The sequence below is a fragment of the Phalangium opilio genome, unplaced genomic scaffold, assembly GCF_054372755.1.
Source record: "Phalangium opilio isolate 3A_F unplaced genomic scaffold, DU_Popi_V2 ptg000056l_1, whole genome shotgun sequence".
Classification (NCBI taxonomy): domain Eukaryota; kingdom Metazoa; phylum Arthropoda; class Arachnida; order Opiliones; family Phalangiidae; genus Phalangium; species Phalangium opilio.
The window spans coordinates 1,730,674-1,739,340 of record NW_028324175.1 but is presented as its reverse complement, the minus strand read 5'-3'; the positions used below and the strand labels follow the sequence as shown (position 1 = coordinate 1,739,340).

At 46.2% G+C, this 8,667-nt stretch overlaps 2 non-coding genes across 2 annotated transcripts; both read left to right on the top strand.

Moving 5' to 3' along the window:
• Positions 1–5,345: 5,345 nt before the first annotated feature.
• TRNAD-GUC (transfer RNA aspartic acid (anticodon GUC)) lies at positions 5,346–5,418 on the top strand. Its single transcript has one exon. It is a non-coding gene; the product is annotated as a tRNA-Asp (tRNA).
• Positions 5,419–6,517: 1,099 nt separating this feature from the next.
• On the top strand, positions 6,518–6,590 carry TRNAD-GUC (transfer RNA aspartic acid (anticodon GUC)). The gene has a single exon. It is a non-coding gene; the product is annotated as a tRNA-Asp (tRNA).
• The last annotated feature ends 2,077 nt before the right edge of the window (positions 6,591–8,667 follow it).

Sequence of the window (8,667 nt, the reverse complement as noted above, 5' to 3'; positions counted from 1 at the left end):
TCTGCGAACCCATTACTTTGAGGATATCTTGGGCTGCTCGTGATAGATCGAAATCCATATTTCTTGGAGAATGCGATGAATTCCAAGGTTCTTGTCGCTGATAAATTAGTGCCATTATCGCTGCGGACCACCTCTGGAATTCCGTGTCGTGCAAATATATCTTCGATGAGCTCGATGACAGTTTTTGTAGTTTGATCTTTCATTCGAGCCAATTCCAGATATTTTGAGTAGTAGTCCATCATGACCAGGTACCATTTTCCCCCATGATGTAGCATATCTATGGCAACTGCTTGCCATGGTCGTTCGGGTAAGCTTGTTGGCTTTAAGGGCTCATGAAAGTTGACTGATTCTTTGAGTCATCGTTTGCATCTTTTCACCTTATCTTCGATTTCCCGTGAAATTCCAGGCCACCAGACGGATTGTTTGGCTCTTTCTCGACATTTGACGATTCCCATGTGACCTTGATGAATTCGATCCATTATTTCTGGACGCATGGAACTTGGAATGAGCAGTCTGCTGCCTTTCATGATGATTCCGTCTTGGATGGTGATTTCATGCCTGTAGCTGAAGTAGTCATTACAACTACTGTGTACGCGTTTTTTCTCCGGCCATCCATGTTCGAGGTAACGTTGTAATGTTCTGCATGTAGCATCTTCCTGTTGTTTATGAAGAATTTCCGCAAGCTTTGGATCTGTAGTGGGTAGGTTCATCATTACTAACTGTACGTGAGCAGAAATTTCTTGTTGTAGCTCGTTGTCGTCAACGTCTATCAACGGAGCTCTAGACAATGTATCAGCCGCAACTAAGGATTTTCCAGGCACGTAGGAGACCTTGTACGAGTATCGCATCATGCGTAGACGTAGCCTTTGCAGTCTCGGAGATAAATCGTCCAGTTGTTTCGAATGCAATATGGAAACAAGGGGCTGATGATCAGTTTCTAGCTTTATTGTTATACCCGTTATGAAATCCTCAAATCGCTGGCATGCCCACGTTAATGCATACGCCTCCTTCTCGATCTGCGCATAGCGTTGTTCTGTCGAGGATAACGTCTTCGAGGCATAGGCAATGACTTTGTAAGTTCCATTGGCTTGTTCTTGTCGAAGTATTGCTCCAATCCCATAGCTTGACGCATCGGCGGATACTACTGTTGGCTTCCTCAGATCGAAGATACCCAAAACAGGCTTGCTTGTGAGCGTCGTCTTGAGGTATTTGAAGGCCATTTCTTGACTTGGGCCCCAAATCCAGCTGTTCTTGGTGCTCAATAGACTACTTAGTGGTTTAAGCTGCTCGGCCATTCGGGGAATGAACTTTCCAAGATAATTTACCATTCCTAATAGACGACGTAGCTCTGCGACATCAGATGGTGATTTCATCTCGACTATGGCTCGAACCTTCTCCTCGTCTGGACTGATCCCGGCACTGTCTATTACGTGCCCCAAAAACTTGATCCTTTTGACTCCAAAGAGGCATTTCCTTTCATTGAGCGTGACTCCTTGGTCTTTCAATCTTTCGAGAACTTCCTTTAGGTTTTCATCATGTTCGGCCATGTCCTTGCCCCATACTAGAATGTCGTCCTGATGACAAACTGTGTTCTTGACGCCTTCAATATACGAAGACATTTGGCTTTGGTAGTGCTCGGATGCAGATGTTAAACCAAAGGGCAGGCAATTGCAGCAATATCTTCCAAATGGCGTCATGAAAGTCGTTAGTAATATGGAGTCCGGATGTAGCGGTATCTGCCAATAACCGGAATTACAATCAAGTTTTGAGAAGATCTCGGCTCCAGCCAGTCGTCCAAGCGTATGGTCTACAGCCGGTATCTGGTACCGTTCACGCTGTACGTAGTTATTCAGTTGCGTATAATCCACGCATATCCTTAATTCGCCAGAATCCTTTCTCACGACCACCATGGGAGCGCACCAGTCTGTGGGGTCCTCGACTCTCCGGATTACTCCCAAGTCCACCATTCGTTTCAATTCAGCTTCGACTTGTGACATCAAAGGAATCGCAACTCGACGTGGAGTCGTCACTGCATACGGTACTGCGTTCGGTTTCAGCTTCAGTTTGTAGCTTCGTTTGACTCGTCCTAAGCCGGTAAATAGTTGAGGATAATGGTCCTTTGGTCTTATACTCGTCTCCGTGAGTTGCAGCTCATCGATTCTTTGAACTATTTTCAGGTCTTCACTTGCTCTGAGGCTTAGAAGTGGAACTTGCAATTGGTCGATGACATAGACCTTGTCATGGATGGTGGTATCTCTACTTGACAGGTAGGCTTCAATGAAACCTTTGCAGTTAATCAAGGTCTTCCCTGGTCCAAACAGACGTCGGTCAGATTTATTCAGTGCTAAGTCTTGAAATTTCACCTTGTATAGCTAGTCTGGTAATACGCAAACGTCCGCGCCGGTATCTATCTTGAATTGAACTTGTTTTGCATTAATCCTAATGTTTACCATCCAACGATCTTGTATCTCGTCGCTGCTGACTTTTCCCAAGAACGTATCCATTGGCGTTGAGTCATCTTCATCCACAGAGATCATTTGCGATGTGACCTCACGATTGTAGTTGGTGGTTGACCTTTGACACACACGCTCGTAGCGGCCAATCTTCTTACACTTCCTGCAAACTGCTCTATATGCTGGGCATCGCTCTCGATTGTGTTTCTCGAATATTCCGCATTTCTTGCAGGTATCTGAAGTAACCTTTTGATCGCGTTGAATTGGTCTTGAAGGATGAGTTGCTCTTGGTCGCCTGTTCTCCTTCGTCTGAGAGGTGTTTCGAGAGCCAAGCTTTTCGACAACAGCCGGAGTTCCGTTTTTATAACTTCCTGCGTTTAATTCTTGTTGTTGTCGGCGAACTTCTTCGGCATGGCGGGCGGTTGAGATCGCTTTCTCCAGTGTAAGGTTTCCGTCTAATTGCATTTTTTCCGACAGGGCTTTGTCTCGCACCCAGACTACTATTCGGTCTCTCAGCAATTCGTCTTGGAGAGTTCCGTAGGCACATTTCTCAATCTGGGCTCGACACGCGGTGATAAACTCTTCTACCGGTTCGCCATCTTGCTGAACTCGTGAGTTGAAGGTTGCTCGCTCGTAGATAACGTTCCTCCGGAGAATGAAATGTCCTTCGAATTTATTCATAACGACATTGAAGTCAGACTTCTCTGCATCGGTGGGAAACGTAAATGACAAGAATACGTCATCAGCTTTGTCGCCCATCATGTATATTAACGCGTTGACTTGTTCCTCTCCTGTCTTGGAACTAAGACCGGACGCGGATCTGAATCTCTCGAACCTCCTCCTCCATCGGGGCCACTCATTGGAATTCGAAAAGTTGAATTGGCAAGGCGGTTGCACTTGAAAGGCTGCGGCGTTCTGCATTTTCCGTGTCGAGGTAGACCGCAAATCTAGTCGATTACTGATTAACGAATTAAAGCTAACCGTGATATCGCGCGACTAAATACCACATTAACGAACTTCTGACACCATGTTGTGTGTTTGTACGACTACACAGGAGTTGATACTTTAAAACTATGGTTTTATTTACAATGATTTATACATGATCGAGGTCCGAGATAGACTGAATTTTTAACACAGAGAGGGGGCCTTTTTATACAAGAGAAATTAGATAAATAATAGACATTAAGCTAATATGGGGCTGTTCATAAACTGGCCTACTAATAATACAAAGCATAATGTCACACTTATCCACAAAACCTAACAACCATTTAATTTCTGAGCTTCTGTGGCTCAATGGTTAGCGCGTTCGGCTGTTAACCAATTGGTTGGTGGTTCGAGCCTATCCGGGAGAAGTGTTGTGACGTCTCAGATGTAACGTAAAATGTCAGAGTTTTTCCACAATACCTGACGAACATTTAATTTTTGGGCTTCCGTGGCGCAATGGCTAGCGCGTTCGGCTGTTAACCGAAAGGTTGGTGGTTCGAGCCCATCCGGGAGCGGTGTTGTGACGTCTCAGATGTTACGTAAAATGTCAGAGTTTCTCAACAATACCTGACGAGCATTTAATTTTTGGGCTTCCGTGGCGCAATGGCTAGCGCGTTCGGCTGTTAACCGAAAGGTTGGTGGTTCGAGCCCATCCGGGAGCGGTGTTGTGACGTCTCAGATGTTACGTAAAATGTCAGAGTTTTTCCACAATACCTGACGAACATTTAATTTTTGGCCTTCCGTGGCGCAATAATTAGCGCGTCGAGCACTTAATCGAAAGGTTGGTGGTTCGAGCCCACCCGGAAGAGGTGTTGTGGGGTCTCAGATGTAGCGTTAAAAGTCAAAAATTTCCACAATACGTGACAACCATTTAATTTCTGATCTTCCGTGGCTCAATTGTTAGCGCGTTCGGCTGTTAACCAATAGGTTGGTGGTTCGAGCCCACCCGGGAGCGGTGTTTTTGGATCTCAAATGTAACGTAAATAGCCAAAGTTTTTCCACAATACCTGACGACCATTTAATTTTTGGGCTTCAATGGCGCAATGGTCAGCGCGTTCAGCTGTTAACCGAAAGGTTGGTGGTTCGAGCCCTCCCGGGAGCGGTGTTGTGACGTCTCAGATGTAACGTAAAATGTCAGAGTTTTTCCACAATACCTGACGAGCATTTAATTTTTGGGCTTCCGTGGCGCAATGGTTAGCGCGTTCAGCTGTTAATCGAAAGGTTGGTATTCGAGCCCACCCGGGAGAGGTGTTGTGAGGTCTCAGATGAAGCGTGAAAAGTCAAACTTTTTCCATAATACGTGATAACCATTTATTTTCTGATCTTTCGTGGCTCAATGGTTAGCGCGTTCGGCTGTTAACCAATAGCTTGGTGCTTCGAGCCCACCCGGGAGCGGTGTTTTTGGATCTCAAATGTAACGTAAATAGCCAAAGTTTTTCCGCAATACCTGACGACCATTTTTCTTGGGCGTCCGTGGCGCAATGGTTAGCGCGTTCAGCTGTTAACCGAAAGGTTGGTGGTTCGAGCCCAAACGAGAGCGGTTTTGTGGGGTCTCAGATGTAGCTTGAAAAGTCGTAACTTTTCATCAATACCTGACAACCATTTAATTTCTGAGCTTCCGTGGCTCAATGGTTAGCGCGTTCGGCTGTTAACCTTTAGGTTGGAGGTTCTAGCCCATCCGGGAGCGGTGTTGTGATGTCTCAGATGTAACGTAAAATGTCAGAGTTTTTCCACAATACCTGACGAACATTTAATTTTTGGGCTTCCGTGGCGCAATGGTTAGCGCGTTCAGCTGTTAATCGAAAGGTTGGTGGTTCGAGCCCACCCGGAAGAGGTGTTGTGGGGTCTCAGATGTAGCGTAAAAAGTCAAAACTTTTCCACAATACGTGACAACCATTTAATTTCTGAGCTTCCGTGGCTCAATGGTTAGCGCGTTCGGCTGTCAATCGAAAGGTTGGTGGTTCGATCCCATCCGGGAGCGGTGTTGTGAGGTCTCGTATGTGAAGTAAAAAGTCATAGTTTTACCTCAATACCTGACGAAAATTTAATTTTTGGGCTTCCGTGGCGCAATGGTTAGCGCGTTCAGCTGTTAATCGAAAGGTTGGTATTCGAGCCCACCCGGGAGAGGTGTTGTGAGGTCTCAGATGAAGCGTGAAAAGTCAAACTTTTTCCATAATACGTGATAACCATTTATTTTCTGATCTTTCGTGGCTCAATGGTTAGCGCGTTCGGCTGTTAACCAATAGCTTGGTGGTTCGAGCCCACCCGGGAGCGGTGTTTTTGGATCTCAAATGTAACGTAAATAGCCAAAGTTTTTCCGCAATACCTGACGACCATTTTTTTTGTGCGTCCGTGGCGCAATGGTTAGCGCGTTCGGCTGTTAACCGAAAGGTTGGTGGTTCGAGCCCATCCGGGAGCGGTGTTGTGAGGCCTCAGATGTGAAGTAAAAAGTCAAAGTTTTAACTCAATACCTGACGAAAGTTTAATTTTTGGGCTTCAGTGGCGCAATGGTTAGCGCGTTCGGCTATTAACCAATAGGTTGGTGGTTCGAGCCCATCCGGGAGAAGTGTTGTGACGTCTCAGATGTAACGTAAAATGTCGGAGTTTTTCCACAATACCTGACGAACATTTAATTTTTGGGCTTCAGTGGCGCAATGGTCAGCGCGTTCAGCTGTTAACCGAAAGGTTGGTGGTTCGAGCCCAAACGAGAGAGGTTTTGTGGGGTCTCAGATGTAGCTTGAAAAGTCGTAACTTTTCATCAATACCTGACAACCATTTAATTTCTGAGCTTCCGTGGCTCAATGGTTAGCGCGTTCGGCTGTTAACCTATAGGTTGGAGGTTCTAGCCCATCCGGGAGCGGTGTTGTGATGTCTCAGATGTAACGTAAAATGTCAGAGTTTTTCCACAATACCTGACGAACATTTAATTTTTGGGCTTCCGTGGCGCAATGGTTAGCGCGTTCAGCTGTTAATCGAAAGGTTGGTGGTTCGAGCCCACCCGGAAGAGGTGTTGTGGGGTCTCAGATGTAGCGTAAAAATCAAAACTTTTCCACAATACGTGACAACCATTTAATTTCTGAGCTTCCGTGGCTCAATGGTTAGCGCGTTCGGCTGTCAATCGAAAGGTTGGTGGTTCGATCCCATCCGGGAGCGGTGTTGTGAGGTCTCGGATGTGAAGTAAAAAGTCATAGTTTTACCTCAATACCTGACGAAAATTAAATTTTTGGGCTTCCGTGGCGCAATGGTTAGCGCGTTCAGCTGTTAATCGAAAGGTTGGTGGTTCGAGCCCACCCGGGAGAGGTGTTGTGAGGTCTCAGATGTAGCGTGAAAAGTCAAACTTTTTCCATAATACGTGATAACCATTTATTTTCTGATCTTTCGTGGCTCAATGGTTAGAGCGTTCGGCTGTTAACCAATAGCTTGGTGGTTCGAGCCCACCCGGTAGCGGTGTTTTTGGATCTCAAATGTAACGTAAATAGCCAAAGTTTTTCTACAATACCTGACGACCATTTAATTTTTGGGCTTCCGTGGCGCAATGGTTAGTGCATTCAGCTGTTAACCGAAAGGTTGGTGGTTCGAGCCCAAACGAGAGAGGATTTGTGTGGTCTCAGATGTAGCGTGAAAAGTCGTAACTTTTCAACAATACCTGACAACCATTTAATTTTTGGGCGTCCGTGGCGCAATGGCTAGCGCGTTCGGCTGTTAACCGAAAGGTTGGTGGTTCGAGCCCATCCGGGAGCGGTGTTGTGACGTCTCAGATGTTACGTAAAATGTCAGAGTTTTTCCACAATACCTGACGAACATTTAATTTTTGGGCTTCCGTGGCGCAGTAATTAGCGCGTCCAGCTCTTAATCGAAAGGTTGGTGGTTTGAGCCCACCCGGAAGAGGTGTTGTGGGGTCTCAGATGTAGCGTTAAAAGTCAAAACTTTTCCACAATACGTGACAACCATTTAATTTCTGATCTTCCGTGGCTGAATGGTTAGCGCGTTCGGCTGTTAACCAATAGGTTGGTGGTTCGAGCCCACCCGGGAGCGGTGTTTTTGGATCTCAAATGTAACGTAAATAGCCAAAGTTTTTCCACAATACCTGACGACCATTTAATTTTTGGGCGTCCGTGGCGAATGGTTAGCGCGTTCGGCTGTTAACCGAAAGGTTGGTGGTTCGAGCCCATCCGGGAGCGGTGTTGTGAGGTCTCGGATGTGAAGTAAAAAGTCAAAGTTTTACCTCAATACCTGACGAAAATTTAATTTTTGGGCTTCAGTGGCGCAATGGTCAGCGCGTTCAGCTGTTAACCGAAAGGTTGGTGGTTCGAGCCCTCCCGGGAGCGGTGTTGTGACGTCTCAGATGTAACGTAAAATGTCAGAGTTTTTCCACAATACCTGACGAGCATTTAATTTTTGGGCTTCCGTGGCGCAATGGCTAGCGCGTTCGGCTGTTAACCGAAAGGTTGGTGGTTCGAGCCCATCCGGGAGCGGTGTTGTGACGTCTCAGATGTTACGTAAAATGTCAGAGTTTTTCCACAATACCTGACGAACATTTAATTTTTGGCCTTCCGTGGCGCAATAATTAGCGCGTCGAGCACTTAATCGAAAGGTTGGTGGTTCGAGCCCACCGGAAGAGGTGTTGTGGGGTCTCAGATGTAACGTAAAATGTCAGAGTTTTTCCACAATACCTGACGAACATTTAATTTTTGGGCTTCCGTGGCGCAATGGTTAGCGCGTTCGGCTGTTAATCGAAAGGTTGGTGGTTCGAGCCCATCCGGGAGCGGTGTTGTGAGGTCTCGGATGTGAAGTAAAAAGTCAAAGAATTACCTCAATACCTGACGAGCATTTACTTTTTGGGCTTCCGTGGCGCAATGGTTAGCGCGTTCAGCTGTTAATCGAAAGGTTGGTGGTTCACGCTACATCTGAGACCCCACAAATCCTCTCTCGTTTGGGCTCGAACCACCAACCTTTCGGTTAACAGCTGAACGCACTAACCATTGCGCCACAGAAGCCCAAAAATTAAATGGTCGTCAGGTATTGTAGAAAAACTTTGGCTATTTACGTTACATTTGAGATCCAAAAACACCGCTCCCGGGTGGGCTCGAACCACCAAGCTATTGGTTAACAGCCGAACGCGCTAACCATTGAGCCACGAAAGATCAGAAAATAAATGGTTATCACGTATTATGGAAAAAGTTTGACTTTTCACGCTACATCTGAGACCTCACAACACCTCTCCCGGGTG